At 43.5% G+C, this 16,950-nt stretch overlaps 1 pseudogene; it reads right to left on the reverse strand.

The window, feature by feature from the left end:
- Nucleotides 1-6,567: 6,567 nt before the first annotated feature.
- The window catches only part of LOC139417992 (actin-binding LIM protein 3-like), a 130,288-nt pseudogene continuing 119,905 nt past the window's right edge, over nucleotides 6,568-16,950 (reverse strand).

Below are 16,950 nucleotides of genomic sequence, written 5' to 3' on the forward strand. Positions count from 1 at the left end.
GGAGATAACTAGGAGTCACCTCTTCAAAACCCAACAGGAGATAACTAGGAGTCACCACTTCAAAACCCAACAGGAGATAACTAGGAGTCACGTCTTCAAAACCCAACAGGAGATAACTAGGAGTCACCTCTTCAAAACCCAACAGGAGATAACTAGGGGTCACTTCCTCAAAACCCAGCAGGAGATAACTAGGAGTCACCTCTTCAAAACCCAACAGGAGATAACTAGGAGTCACCTCTTCAAAACCCAACAGGAGTCACCTCTTCAAAACCCAACAGGAGATAACTAGGAGTCACCTCTTCAAAACCCAGCAGGAGATAACTAGGAGTCACCTCTTCAAAACCCAGTAGGAGATAACTAGCAGTCACCTCTTCAAAACCCAGCAGGAGATAACTAGGAGTCACCTCTTCAAAACCCAGCAGGAGATAACTAGGAGTCACTTCATCAAAACCCAACAGGAGTCACCTCTTCAAAACCCAGCAGGAGATAACTAGGAGTCACTTCATTAAAAACCAACAGGAGATAACTAGGAGTCACCTCTTCAAAACCCAACAGGAGATAACTAGGAGTCACCTCTTCAAAACCCAACAGGAGATAACTAGGAGTCACCTCTTCAAAACCCAGCAGGAGATAACTAGGAGTCACCTCTTCAAAACCCAGCAGGAGATAACTAGGAGTCACTTCATCAAAACCCAGCAGGAGATAACTAGGAGTCACCTCTTCAAAACCCAGCAGGAGATAACTAGGAGTCACCTCATCAAAACCCAACAGGAGATAACTAGGAGTCACCTCCTCAAAACCCAACAGGAGATAACTAGGAGTCACCTCTTCAAAACCCAGCAGGAGATAACTAGGAGTCACCTCTTCAAAACCCAGCAGGAGATAACTAGGAGTCACGTCTTCAAAACCCAACAGGAGATAATTAGGAGTCACCTCTTCAAAACCCAACAGTAGTCACCTCTTCAAAACCCAACAGGAGATAACTAGGAGTCACCTCTTCAAAACCCAGCAGGAGATAACTAGGAGTCACGTCTTCAAAACCCAACAGGAGATAATTAGGAGTCACCTCTTCAAAACCCAACAGTAGTCACCTCTTCAAAACCCAACAGGAGATAACTAGGAGTCACCTCTTCAAAACCCAACAGGAGATAACTAGGAGTCACCTCTTCAAAACCCAGCAGGAGATAACTAGGAGTCACCTCTTCAAAACCCAGCAGGAGATAACTAGGAGTCACCTCTTCAAAACCCAACAGGAGATGACTAGGAGTCACCTCTTCAAAACCCAACAGGAGATAACTAGGAGTCACCTCTTCAAAACCCAACAGGAGATAACTAGGAGTCACCTCTTCAAAACCCAACAGGAGATAACTAGGAGTCACCTCTTCAAAACCCAACAGGAGATAACTAGGAGTCACCTCTTCAAAACCCAGCAGGAGAAAACTAGGAGTCACCTCTTCAAAACCCAGCAGGAGATAACTAGGAGTCACCTCTTCAAAACCCAACAGGAGATGACTAGGAGTCACCTCTTCAAAACCCAACAGGAGATAACTAGGAGTCACCTCTTCAAAACCCAGCAGGAGATAACTAGGAGTCACCTCTTCAAAACCCAACAGGAGATAACTAGGAGTCACCTCATCAAAACCCAGCAGGAGATAACTAGAAAACTAGGAGTCACCTCTTCAAAACCCAGCAGGAGATAACTAGGAGTCACCTCTTTCAAAACCCAACAGGCGATAACTAGGAGTCACCTCTTCAAAACCCAGCAGGAGATAACTAGGAGTCACCTCTTCAAAACCCAGCAGGAGATAACTAGGAGTCACCTCTTCAAAACCCAACAGGAGATAACTAGGAGTCACCTCTTCAAAACCCAACAGGAGATAACTAGGAGTCACCTCTTCAAAACCCAACAGGAGATGACTAGGAGTCACCTCTTCAAAACCCAGCAGGAGATAACTAGGAGTCACCTCTTCAAAACCCAACAGGAGATAACTAGGAGTCACCTCATCAAAACCCAGCAGGAGATAACTAGGAGTCACCTCTTCAAAACCCAACAGGAGATAACTAGGAGTCACCTCTTCAAAACCCAACAGGAGATAACTAGGAGTCACCTCTTCAAAACCCAGCAGGAGATAACTAGGAGTCACCTCTTCAAAACCCAACAGGAGATAACTAGGAGTCACCTCTTCAAAACCCAGCAGAAGATAACTAGGAGTCACCTCTTCAAAACCCAGCAGGAGATAACTAGGAGTCACCTCTTCAAAACCCAGCAGGAGATAACTAGGAGTCACCTCTTCAAAACAGGAGAATGTTTTGTTCTACTGTATGCACACTATAGTGTATTCTTTAGCAACCAGTAATCATTTCAACCCCTAAGTTGATTTAGATCGCACTGTATGAAACAAAAACAAATACAAATTATATCAGGACCCTGGTTGTCATTTGGACTGGTATCCACATAGACCAATCAGGACAATTCCATCAAATCAATTCCACTTCAACATCCACAAAATTCCCTCACCTCAATTCCTTCCCGTCTCAACTCGATTCCTTCCCTTCTCACCTCGATTCATTCCCTCCTCACCTTGCTATTGTTCAAGGAAGAGTTCATTCAATCCCTTTCAGTTGTAATCTAATTCAAGATCCATTCCTCTATTTAATCTCTAATCCAGATTTCTGGTCTCCGATCCCTTCAATCCACTTTCCTCCACAGGCAGATTCCATCTAATTAATGTATATCTCTATTCATTATCTCTGTCTCCATGTGTTGAGTTAGAATCAGGTCATGTCTCCCCATGAAGAGTCAGTCACGTCAGCTTTTATCCTCACTACAATCCCAGCTCTGAATACAATTCAAGATCCAATCATAACATGATATTCCATTACTGTAAATGAAACCCTTTGGTTCAATTGAAATTGATAAGATTAAATAATCCAAAACTCCAACACATACATTACATTGTTTGGATTTTTCCCGTCAATTTAGTAAAACAATCAACTGTTAGTATGTAGACAAGAGCCTGGTCTTATATTATCTGGAAACGTGCTGAAACGTTTAAAGGGGAGCTGAACTTCCTGATTTGGCCTCATTTTTTGGCTAGGTCATTAAGAAGGCCATGACTGAAGCCAAACGGGGGGGTTAAAGTGGGTGTCTTTTGTGTGTGTGTTCCCACGTAGCAAAGATTGTCTATTATATTGACAAGATAGTCGATTGACCGCTCTAACAATGGAAATACATGTCCTCAAAGACAGAAAGCAGGTGGGAGTAGGCGAAATCAGGTGGGACCATTCTAGCCAATGAGAGGGCAGATACGTGTGCGAACAAGAGGCCATAGTGATAGATGGACTCATCTTTGTATTTGTGCCATTATAGTGTCTGTGACAGCCTAAAAGGCGCTGCCCATGCTATCTTCATTTTAAAGTAGTACATTTTCTTATTTTTTTAAAATTTGGAGCTATTAATATTTTAAATGATTGTTCCATGTACATTGTGTAATTTACTGATTGTCTTTAACTAGCCCCATAGGGATTTCAAATGTCAAACCACATTGAAATAAACCCAAGTCAAGGAAAACTGTTAGGGTACCCTTCATTCCGTGACATAACAATTTTTCTATTATCTCGCAAATCTCTGATTTTGGATGAGACTGACTTTATGACCAAAACTATCCTATTTTACACTTTGTTGTAAATTTTAACACTTGAATAAATGATTTTGACTCATATCGATGCCACATAGGCTGTTTTCAAAAAGAGAAGTTGCTTTTTAGGGACAGTCGCTCTTTAAGCATGTTGCTATCTAAAACAAAAACAACACAAGCAAACAAACTAATTGGTTCTTAATATAGTTGTATTACTTTGGTTTTTTAGTAAACACACAATGATCCACGCATTTTCTTAAACCGTACTACCACAATACATCGATCTAGCCTTTCACTCCGCGGTGGACCCTTGCTCTATTAAGAAATACAACATTTTAGTCTCAATGTAAAAAATAAATAAATAAAAGTCTGAATGAAACAATATATTTAGAGTAAAGAAAGCAAGGACAGAGTTTAACTGGTAGAACGTTCTGTTTGGACAGTTTGCTGGTGTTCTCTTTCCTGCTTGATCATAAGATAATGTCTCAGAGCTCTCCAAACCTGCAACCTGAAAAGGGTTCAAATCTGCTATAACCTCATGACGTGACAGCCATGAACTATAGTTAAACTCCCCCTAATAAAGCAAACGCATAATACTGAAAGCATAGGCAGAACTAGCCTGGTCTAGTTCTCCCACAAACAGACATGGCTCAGGGGGAGGAGCCTGTTACTCCTCTTTCTCCAGAGATATATTATTGATGTATAGACTCAGGCTGGCTGGATTTCTCTGGCTCGGAGGATGTCCTGGAACAACAGAACTATATCATTACAACTCATTCTATTTCTCTGGCTCGGAGGATGTCCTGGAACAACAGAACTATATCATTACAACTCATTCTATTTCTATGGCTAGAACCCAAGCTGGTTTTAGTTCTGGTTCTGCTGTGACTCTGACCTGATGGATCGAGGACTACCCAGACTGGTTATTATGGCTCTCAGTGAGGACTCTAACGAGGCCCCTCTAACGTTAAGCCCAGCAGGCTGCTATACTGAGCTTCTACAGTCTGATCCTTTCAGAACAGTCGGACTTGTTTCTTGAGCTCGTTTCTCTTCCACAGTGCCAGCCGGTCAAAATCAGGCATAGTCATCCTAAACACCCGGTAGAAGTCCTCAGGAGACAGGTGGCGCTGGCAAAGAGAGATTACACACAGGTTAGTGTTGTTGCAGACACTGTCATAACCAACTCAGAAATGGAAATACAATTGACTTACCATATAGCATGTGCAGTGAGAGGTGTTCATTACTTGCATGTTAACAAACCTGTGAGAAACTCACCTCTAGCCTGGCTCTGTCCACGTCATTGGGGGGCTGGTTCTGCCTCCTTATGGTGACCACCAACACATCATATGGGTAGATCTGAGGGAGGAATGGTTGTGAGGAAAACATGGAATGATTTTAGTCATACATTCACCTGTACTTCCTCTGACAACAATCACACTTCCTGGTTCTGACCTGAGGTTAATACTAAAGGTAAGATAGGATGGACACTAGTTGACTGTTCAGTCGGGACAACGTTCTCCATATCTCTCTCGGAATGGCTTTGAACCTGCTTCCCTGTCCAGACCTAATTTCCAGGTGAGTGGACCTGGGGTGAACCCGTCTCCTGAGAGGAGCAGAGGAGACTCTTATCTCTGTAACACCATGGACGAGGTCAATTCCTGTAGTAGGAAGTGTCCCGCCAGCCCAGACTTCCTCATAGAGACATAGGGAGAATCTCAATTGCATACAGCAGGTAGCCTAGCGGTTAGAGTGTTGGGCCAGGAACCGAAATGATTCTGTTTTGAATAAAGGAGCTGTAAAGGTGAAAAATCTAATGTGTTCTTGAGCAAGGCACTTCGTCATAATTTACTCCAGGGGTGCCATATCTATTATGGCTGACCCTGTAAAACAACACAATTCACTGCACCAATATGGTATAGGTTTCCTCAATATCCTATTCTAGTGTTCTCTACTAGTGTTCTCATCAAGTGTTCTCATCAAGTGGTCTCTACTAGTGGTCTCTTCTAGTGTCCTATTCTAGTGTTCTCTACTAGTGTTCTCATCAAGTGTTCTCATCAAGTGGTCTCTACTAGTGGTCTCTTCTACTAGTGGTCTCTTGTTCTCATCAAGTGTTCTAGTGTCCTATGTTCTAGTGTTCTCTACTCTTCTAGTGGTTCTCATCAAGTGTTCTCATCAAGTGGTCTCTACTAGTGGTCTCTTCTAGTGTTCTCTACTAGTGTTCTCATCAGTGGTCTCTTCTAGTGTTCTCTACTAGTGTTCTCATCAAGTGGTCTCTACTAGTGGTCTCTTCTAGTGTTCTCTACTAGTGTTCTCATCAAGTGTTCTCATCAAGTGGTCTCTACTAGTGGTCTCTTCTAGTGTTCTCTACGAGTGTTCTCTACCAGTGGTCTCTTCTAGTGTTCTCTACGAGTGTTCTCTACTAGTGGTCTCTTCTAGTGTTCTCTACTAGTGGTCTCTTCTAGTGTCCTCTTCTAGTGTTCTCTACTAGTGTTCTCTACTAGTGTCCTCTTCTAGTGGTCTCTAGTAGTGGTCTCTTCTAGTGGTCTCTACTAGTGGTCTCTTCTAGTGTCCTCTTCTAGTGTTCTCTACTAGTGTTCTCTACTAGTGTCCTCTTCTAGTGGTCTCTACTAGTGGTCTCTTCTAGTGTTCTTTAGTAGTGTTCTTTAGTAGTGATCTCTACTAAGTGTTCTCTTCTAATGTTATCTTCTAGTGTTATCTAGTAGTGTTCTCTACTAGTGGTCTCTTCTAGTGTTCTCTACTCGTGTTCTCTTCTAGTGTTCTCTACTAGTGTTCTCTTCTAGTGTTCTCTTTTAGTGTTCTCTTCTAGTGTTCTCTTCTAGTGTTCTCTTCTAGTGTTCTCTTCTAGTGTTCACTACTAGTGTTCTCTACAGCCAGCTTACATTTGGTTCAGTGATAGTCAGTTTGTTCATTAATTTGCGTAACATCTTACTTTGTATTCTGTAGAAAAAGAGAAAAAAAGAGCTGATCACCACATTTATTCATATTCTCATTGGTTATGTAATTTATAAGTGAAATTATTGGAAGGTAAAGCCACGATTGCTTACCTCGGATTCCCCAGTTAACTGCACTGCTGCTGTCATACTGGAAATAATCTGCACTCTGGGGCTGAAAGAGACAGACGACAAGAATAATTATTTTAGAGATACAAAAAAGTTATTGGTCTTTACTCTTGCTATGGGATGGTTTGGGTCCACACAGGATCAATTTACAACGCCCACATCCTGTGACAACCCCCCGCCCCCATCAGGGAACTCACCCTGTGCAGTCCGTTCCTGCCATAGCCTGGCAACGAGGCTGACTTGGAGATGAAGGAGTCTGAAAGAGAAGAAACACAAGCATCCCAGCCGTTCAGCCTGGGACCTGACCCATACACTGTGTCCCAGCAGAACACCGCAGCACGACTCAGTAGAAACACTGTGAGGGATGGGCAAGTAGCAATCTCTAACCGATTGCAAATGCAAGGCGATATAAGAGACAGCAGGGGGCGCTAACAGCAAACACAATGGAGAAGCCCTCTCTGTGATTTTCATTTACAGGCAATGAAATTACAAAGCAATGTTAAAGCCTGGAATATTATGTGCTGCATATTGCATTATTACATTGTTAGGAAAAAGCGTCTGCTAAATGAATAAAATGTAAGAATGCCCCCCTCTACGATGCAACACGCACGCTTTATAATCCTTGTGTAAACAATCATTAGGATAATTGATCTCAGGCTCTTGAAATGGCATTTGTTATCAATGTAATGACCATTGTCCCAGACAGAGAACAATCACAGGGTCAAAGAGGAATGACTCAATCAATGTCAGTGGTGTAAAGTGCTGCAGTAAAACTACTTGAATGTACTGCTTAAGTCGTTTTTTGGGGGGTATTTGTAATTTACTATACTATTGATATTTTTGACAACTTCTACTTTTACTTCACTACATTCCTAAAGAAAATTATGTACTTTTTACTCCATACATTTACCCTGACACCCAAATGCACTCGTTACATTTTGAATGTTTAGCAGGACAGGACAATTGTCTAATTCACACACTTATCAAGAGAACATCCCTGGTCATCCCTACTGCCTCAGATCTGGCCGACTCACTAAAACACATGCTTCGTATGTAAATGATGTCTGAGTGTTGGAGCTTGCCCCTGGCTATCAGAAAATAAACAAGAAAATACACAGCCGTCTGTTTTGCTTAATATAAGGAATTTGAAACAATTTATACTTTATACTTTTAACACTTAGGTATATTTTTGCAATTACATTTACTTTTGATACTTAAGTATATTTCAAACCAATACTACTCAAGTAGTATTTTACTGAGTTACTTTTAACTTTTACTTGAGTCATTTTCTATTAAGGAATCTTTATTTAACCAGGTAGGCTAGTTGAGAACACCTTTATTTAACCAGGTAGGCTAGTTGAGAACACCTTTATTTAACCAGGTAGGCTAGTTGAGAACACCTTTATTTAACCAGGTAGGCTAGTTGAGAACACCTTTATTTAACCAGGTAGGCTAGTTGAGAACACCTTTATTTAACCAGGTAGGCTAGTTGAGAACACCTTTATTTAACCAGGTAGGCTAGTTGAGAACACCTTTATTTAACCAGGTAGGCTAGTTGAGAACACCTTTATTTAACCAGGTAGGCCAGTTGAGAACACCTTTATTTAACCAGGTAGGCTAGTTGAGAACACCTTTATTTAACCAGGTAGGCTAGTTGAGAACACCTTTATTTAACCAGGTAGGCTAGTTGAGAACACCTTTATTTAACCAGGTAGGCTAGTTGAGAACACCTTTTGATTTAACCAGGTAGGCTAGTTGAGAACACCTTTATTTAACCAGGTAGGCTAGTTGAGAACACCTTTATTTAACCAGGTAGGCTAGTTGAGAACACCTTTATTTAACCAGGTAGGCTAGTTGAGAACACCTTTATTTAACCAGGTAGGCCAGTTGAGAACACCTTTATTTAACCAGGTAGGCTAGTTGAGAACACCTTTATTTAACCAGGTAGGCTAGTTGAGAACACCTTTATTTAACCAGGTAGGCTAGTTGAGAACACCTTTATTTAACCAGGTAGGGTAGTTGAGAACACCTTTATTTAACCAGGTTGGCTAGTTCTCATTTGCAACTGCGACCTGGCATAGCTGTGAACCATAGCTGAAGAGCCCATGACTCCCCCCTGCATACCGAAGGGATAATCAACAATGTGTTCTGTGGAAGGTGTGCCATGACACGCTAGTGGAATGGCACTAACTTTACAAAAAGTGTTGCATTATTTTCCAGAGAACGCATAGAACCCCCGAGTTGATTATCCTGCTTATATTACAGCTATAACACATTTTGCCGCTAGAAATGTATTAATTTAGCGGTAGAAATGTGACAACATCCACTGAAGTAACTAGCATGTTTACTGAAGTAGATAGCAGGTTTACCGAAGTAGCTAGCAGGTTTACCGAAGTAGCTAGTGTAACAGTATAACTTTAGACCGTCCCTTCGCCCATACCCGGGCGCGAACCAGGGACCCTCTGCACACATCAACAACAGTCACCCACGAAGCATCGTTACCCATCGCTCCACAAAAGCCGCGGCCCTTGCAGAGCAAGGGGAACTACTACTTCAAGGTCTCAGAGCAAGTGACGTCATCGATTGAAACGCTATTTAGCGCCGCACCACCGCTAAATAGCTAGCTGTTTCACATCCGTTACACTATCACGTTTACTGAAGTAGCTAGCAGGTTTACTGAAGTAGATTGCACGTTTACTGAAGTAGATTGCAAGTTTACTGATGTAGATAGAACGTTTACTGAAGTAGCTAGCAGGTTTACTGATGTAGATAGCAAGTTTACTAGCTAGATAGTGAGCTACAGCTACATCATAGAACATGTAAGAATGAACTTCATAGCCATTTAATTATACTGTGAATTATAGGAAAATAATGCATGCTCTAGAATGCCCTTCAAGCCAATCAGAAACAAGTATTCAACAATACCATGGTATAAACTGATGTAACTGTACTACTGTCCCCCGTGATGACCCTGTGATGACCCTGTCTACAGACAGACAATATACAGTAGGGCACTGATGCACCTCACTCACCACTGTCCGTACTGTAGTGGGATCTGGTGGGAGCTGAAAAGAGAGAGAGCGAGAGAGAGATAGGAACAGAAGGAGAGAGAGAGAGAGCGAGAGAGAGAGATAGGAATGGAGAGAGAGAGAGAGCGAGAGAGAGAGAGATAGGAATGGAGAGAGAGAGAGAGAGAGAGAGAGAGAGTGAAAAAGAGAGAATGAAAGAGAGAGAGACACATAGTTAGATACAGCCTCTGCCTGTACAAATGCACGGTTAAGTGTTCTCATCTGGTCTCATAAAGCTCCTATAATGGTTTCTCATCAGAGCCTTGAAACTAAAGACCTTCCTGATACAATCAGTCTTGAATCCAGGGTCATGACAATGATGAAAGATACCAAACACACAGCAGCTGTGGTTCACAAGTTTTAGCGAAACAATGCTGTAGGATACTTTACAACGTGGATGATGGAGTGATGGAAGAAGTCTACAGGGACATTAGATAACACTGTTTGTCTTAGTGAGGCGTAAGACCTATAACAAAGACGAACAAGAGATATACAACAACGAGAACTGAAATGACAGTAGGTTAAGTTCATCTTAAACAAGACATCTCAGTCTTATCCCCCCCCCCCCCCCCCCCCCCCCGAAAAAACACGCGTATTTGTCTTTTCCGACTAGTTCTGACTTTGCTGATAGCTACTTTATCAAGGAACTGACTACGACTGCGATATGTGGTTGTCTCACCTAGCTATCTGAAGATGAATTCACTAACCGTAAATCGCTCTGGATTGGAGCATCTGCTAAATGACAATAAATGTCAACGTAGATGTGTCACGCCCTGGTCTTAGTATTCTGTGTTCTCTTTATTATTTTGGTTTGGCCAGGGTGTGACATGGGTGATTTATGTTTCTTGTTTTGTCTACTCTCTACTCTCTGCTCTCTGCCCCCTGCTCTACTCTCTGCTCTGCTCTTCTCTGCTCTACACTCTGCTCTCTGCTCTACTCTCTGCTCTCTGCCCCCTGCTCTACTCTGCTCTTCTCTGCTCTACTCTCTGCTCTACTCTCTGCTCTACACTCTGCTCCCTACTCTGCTCTCTGCTCTCTGCTCCCTGCCTGCCTGTGTGTTATCATTAGAGATAAGACATGATAAACTGCCATGATAGCTAATCAGGTTCAGTTGGTCACAATGTATCAGTTTAATCAGGGAGAGGGGGGTGAAGGTCAAGGTTGTGTGTGTGTGTTTGTGTGTGTGTTGGGATGCACAGCATTGTGCATGTCTTGCTATGTACATAATGTTAGATTACTTCTGTGTTTATGTGCGGCAAATGCTTGAAGCATGGTTTTTGTGTGTGGTTGGGTGGGTTCCATATTCTACTGCTCTGCCCCCCACTGTGCTGCCAGTGTAGAGGGGGTGTAGAGGGGGTCTGGGATATCCCCCACTGTGCTGCCAGTGTAGAGGGGGTGTAGAGGGGGTCTGGGATATCCCCCACTGTGCTGCCAGTGTAGAGGGGGTGTAGAGGGGGTCTGGGATATCCCCCACTGTGCTGCCAGTGTAGAGGGGGTGTAGAGGGGGTCTGGGATATCCCCCACTGTGCTGCCAGTGTAGAGGGGGTGTAGAGGGGGTCTGGGATATCCCCCACTGTGCTGCCAGTGTAGAGGGGGTGTAGAGGGGGTCTGGGATATCCCCCACTGTGCTGCCAGTGTAGAGGGGGTGTAGAGGGGGTCTGGGATATCCCCCAGCCCTATCTCAGCTGGAGCTGGGTGCTCTGTCTCTTCCTGGGTTCCCCTGACTAATCTATTAACAGTAGGAGAGGAAAGCACACAGGAACACCAGACAACATCACCCCCCCCCCCCCCTCTTTCGTTCTCTTCTCCCCGTCAGTGTGTGATCCTCCAGTGTCTGGGTACAGAGACAATCATGACAGTCACAGGGATGGAAGCTCTGACCACATATCAAGTCTGGCAACCCTGAGGGGGATCTCATATCACAACAACATCCCTCTCACTTGAATTTATACACCATCTGGCAAGGCCTCAAAATATTTCAGCAATACGTAGCTACATACAGTATGTGATGGTACATAGATGGTTGATGTAAAGGCACAGCTCGGTGGTAGATTACATGGTGTGCGTCCCAAATGGGAACCTATTTACTACATAGTGCACCGGCCCTGGTCAAAAGTAGTGCACTATAAAGGGAGTAGGGTGCCATTTGGGATTCATGTGTAATACATCTGGATCGTCAAGACAGCGCTGAGTCATTATGGACCGGCTCCTCTTATAACAACATTCGTCGATCAGTCAGCCCATCAGAGGCTGAGATTAAACTCATCCCTCATCTCTGTCTGTCTCAGACTCCTGACGCTCTACTCTCCTCTCACCTCCACACTGCTGCTGAGGAGCTAGCTCAGGGCAGGCAGGCAGGCAGGCAGGCAGGCAGGCAGGCAGACAGACAGACAGACAGACAGACAGACAGACAGACAGACAGACAGACAGACAGACAGACAGACAGACAGACAGACAGACAGACAGACAGACAGACAGATTTCCTGCAGCACTATTGGTCTTTGTGCGAGGTTTTATTTCTTAACCTTTAAGAACATTACTACAACATTACAACATCATTTTAAAATGACGGCCAACCAAAAGACAAAAGGCCTCCTACGGGATGGGAACTGGGATTCCAAAATAAAAAATAAATACAATATACAGTGCCTTGCGAAAGTATTCGGCCCCCTTGAACTTTGCGACCTTTTGCCACATTTCAGACTTTAAACATAAAGATATAAAACTGTATTTTTTTGTGAAGAATCAACAACAAGTGGGACACAATCATGAAGTGGAACGACATTTATTGGATATTTCAAACTTTTTTAACAAACAAACACTGAAAAATTGGGCGTGCAAAATTATTCAGCCCCTTTACTTTCAGTGCAGCAAACTCTCTCCAGAAGTTCAGTGAGGATCTCTGAATGATCCAATGTTGACCTAAATGACTAATGATGATAAATACAATCCACCTGTGTGTAATCAAGTCTCCGTATAAATGCACCTGTACTGTGATAGTCTCAGAGGTCCGTTAAAAGCGCAGAGAGCATCATGAAGAACAAGGAACACACCAGGCAGGTCCGAGATACTATTGTGAAGAAGTTTAAAGCCGGATTTGAATACAAAAAGATTTCCCAAGCTTTAAACATCCCAAGGAGCACTGTGCAAGCGATAATATTGAAATGGAAGGAGTATCAGACCACTGCAAATCTACCAAGACCTGGCCGTCCCTCTAAACTTTCAGCTCATACAAGGAGAAGACTGATCAGAGATGCAGCCAAGAGGCCCATGATCACTCTGGATGAACTGCAAAGATCTACAGCTGAGGTGGGAGACTCTGTCCATAGGACAACAATCAGTCGTATATTGCACAAATCTGGCCTTTATGGAAGAGTGGCAAGAAGAAAGCCATTTCTTAAAGATATCCATAAAAAGTGTCGTTTAAAGTTTGCCACAAGCCACCTGGGAGACACACCAAACATGTGGAAGAAGGTGCTCTGGTCAGATGAAACCAAAATTGAACTTTTTGGCAACAATGCAAAACGTTATGTTTGGCGTAAAAGCAACACAGCTGAACACATCATCCCCACTGTCAAACATGGTGGTGGCAGCATCATGGTTTGGGCCTGCTTTTCTTCAGCAGGGACAGGGAAGATGGTTAAAATTGATGGGAGGATGGATGGAGCGAAATACAGGACCATTCTGGAAGAAAACCTGATGGAGTCTGCAAAAGACCTGAGACTGGGACGGAGATTTGTCTTCCAACAAGACAATGATCCAAAACATAAAGCAAAATCTACAATGGAATGGTTCAAAAATAAACATATCCAGGTGTTAGAATGGCCAAGTCAAAGTCCAGACCTGAATCCAATCGAGAATCTGTGGAAAGAACTGAAAACTGCTGTTCACAAATGCTCTCCATCCAACCTCACTGAGCTCGAGCTGTTTTGCAAGGAGGAATGGAAAAAAATGTCAGTCTCTCGATGTGCAAAACTAATAGAGACATACCCCAAGCGACTTACAGCTGTAATCGCAGCAAAAGGTGGCGCTACAAAGTATTAACTTAAATGGGCTGAATAATTTTGCACGCCCAATTTTTCAGTTTTTGATTTGTTAAAAAAGTTTGAAATATCCAATAAATGTTGTTCCACTTCATGATTGTGTCCCACTTGTTGTTGATTCTTCACAAAAAAATACAGTTTTATATCTTTATGTTTGAAGCCTGAAATGTGGCAAAAGGTCGCAAAGTTCAAGGGGGCCGAATACTTTCGCAAGGCACTGTAAATATAGGACGAAACACACATCACGACATAAAGAGAGACACAACACGACATAAAGAGAGACCTAAGACAACAACATAGCAAGGCAGCAACACAACATGACAACACAGCAAGGCAGCAACACAACATGACAACACAGCAAGGCAGCAACACAACATGGCAGCAACACAACATGACAACACAGCAAGGCAGCAACACAACATGGCAGCAACACAACATGACAACAACATGGTAGCAACACAACATGATGACAACATGGCAGCAACACAACATGGCAGCAACACAACATGACAACAACATGGCAGCAACAAAACATGACAACAACACAACATGACAACAACATGGCAGCAACACAACATGACAACAACATGGCAGCAACACAACATGACAACAACATGGTAGCAACACAACATAACAACAACATGGTAGCAACACAACATGGCAGCAACACAACATGGTAGCAACACAACATGACAACAACATGGTAGCAACACAACATGACAACAACATGGTAGCAACACAACATGACAACATGGCAGCAACACAACATGGTAGCAACACAACATGACAACAACATGGTAGCAACACAACATGACAACAACATGGTAGCAACACAACATGGTAGCAACACAACATGACAACAACATGGTAGCAACACAACATGACAACAACATGGTAGCAACACAACATGGTAGCAACACAACATGACAACAGCATGGTAGCAACACAACATGGTAGCAACACAACATGACAACAACATGGTAGCAACACAACATGACAACAACATGGTAGCAACACAACATGGTAGCAACACAACATGACAACAACATGGCAGCAACACAACATGGTAGCAACACAACATGACAACAACATGGCAGCAACACAACATGTCAGCAGCACAAAACATGGTACAAACATTGTTGGGCACAGACAACAGCACAACGGTCAAGAAGGTAGAGACAACAGTACATCACGTGAAGCAGCCACAACTGTCAGTAAGAGTGTCCATGATTGAGTCTTTGAATGAAGAGATTGAGATAAAACTGTCCAGTTTGAGTGTTTTGTTGCAGCTTGTTCCGGTCACTAGCTGCAGCGAACTGAAAAGAGGAGCGACCCAGGGATGTGTGCGCTGTGGGGACCTTTAACTGGCAGAACGTGTTGAAGCAGCAGACACACAGTTCAGACACTCATCAGTACAACACAGGACATGCAACCAGAGTGTCTCTTCACAGTCCCCAGGTCCAGAACAGAGGCTGGGAAACGCACAGGATTAAATAGAGCCATGACTACATGGAACTCTCTGGTAACCCAGGTAACATGACTACATGGAACTCTCTGGTAACCCAGGTAACATGACTACATGGAACTCTCTGGTAACCCAGGTAACATGACTACATGGAACTCTCTGGTAACCCAGGTAACATGACTACATGGAACTCTCTGGTAACCCAGGTAACATGACTACATGGAACTCTCTGGTAACCCAGGTAACATGACCACATAGAACTCTCTGGTAACCCAGGTAACATGACTACATGGAACTCTCTGGTAACCCAGGTAACATGACTACATGGAGCTCTCTGGTAACCCAGGTAACATGACTAAATGGAGCTCTCTGGTAACCCAGGTAGCATGACTACATGGAGCTCTCTGGTAACCCAGGTAACATGACTACATGGAGCTCTCTAGTAACCCAGGTAACATGACTACATGGAGCTCTCTGGTAACCCAGGTAACATGACCACATAGAACTCTCTGGTAACCCAGGTAACATGACTACATAGAACTCTCTGGTAACCCAGGTAACATGACTACATAGAACTCTCTGGTAACCCAGGTAACATGACTACATGGAGCTCTCTGGTAACCCAGGTAACATGACTAAATGGAGCTCTCTGGTAACCCAGGTAGCATGACTACATGGAGCTCTCTGGTAACCCAGGTAACATGACTACATGGAGCTCTCTAGTAACCCAGGTAACATGACTACATGGAGCTCTCTGGTAACCCAGGTAACATGACTACATGGAGTTCTCTGGTAACCCAGGTAACATGACTACATAGAACTCTCTGGTAACCCAGGTAACATGACTACATAGAACTCTCTGGTAACCAAGGTAACATGACTACATAGAACTCTCTGGTAACCCAGGTAACTCAAGCTAGAAATAAAAACAGCTTAAGGCACGACAGGGACTGTGAAGAGACACCCAGACATTTTGATGCATTTTCTATTGTATTTTGCATTGTATAATTTATTGTATTATGTATGTGATGCGTGGGTTGGGGTACGACTGTGACATGTGGTTGTCTTGCCTGGCTATCTTAAGATGAAGGCACTAGCTGTGGATCTCTCTGGAAGGCAGCGTCTGCTGAACGGCTTGTATATTTATCTACAGTATGTATTGTATCTGTTGTGTTGTTTCCTGTCTGGACACTAGGAAGAGGAGGCGCTGCCTCGGCAGCAGCTGACTGGGGATCCTAATAAATACTATTGCTATAACAGTAAGATGATCCATCACGCCTCAATACTTGTGTCCGTGTGGATAAAAGGACGGACTGGGGTTTAGCACCATGGATGGTGGTGGGATGTCTTACATCCGTTGACAGTGTTGCCGTAGCCCACATTGTGCAGGGCCTCTTTGCTGCCACTGCGGGAGTTGGTGCGGGAGTTGGTGCGGGAGTTCCGTGCGCTGCTCCACGGGTCATTGTCATAGGAACCAGACCTGGCTTTCATCTCCTCCTTCAGAATCATACGGCCTATACCACCTTGGAGCTAGGGAAGAGAAGGGGAGAGAGAGAGATAGAGAGAGACAGACAGATGGAGGGGGAAGAGAAGGAGAGAGAGAGAGAGAGAGAGAGACAGACAGACAGACAGACAGACAGATAGACAGACAGACAG

Source organism: Oncorhynchus clarkii, chromosome 10 (assembly GCF_045791955.1).
Source record: "Oncorhynchus clarkii lewisi isolate Uvic-CL-2024 chromosome 10, UVic_Ocla_1.0, whole genome shotgun sequence".
Classification (NCBI taxonomy): domain Eukaryota; kingdom Metazoa; phylum Chordata; class Actinopteri; order Salmoniformes; family Salmonidae; genus Oncorhynchus; species Oncorhynchus clarkii.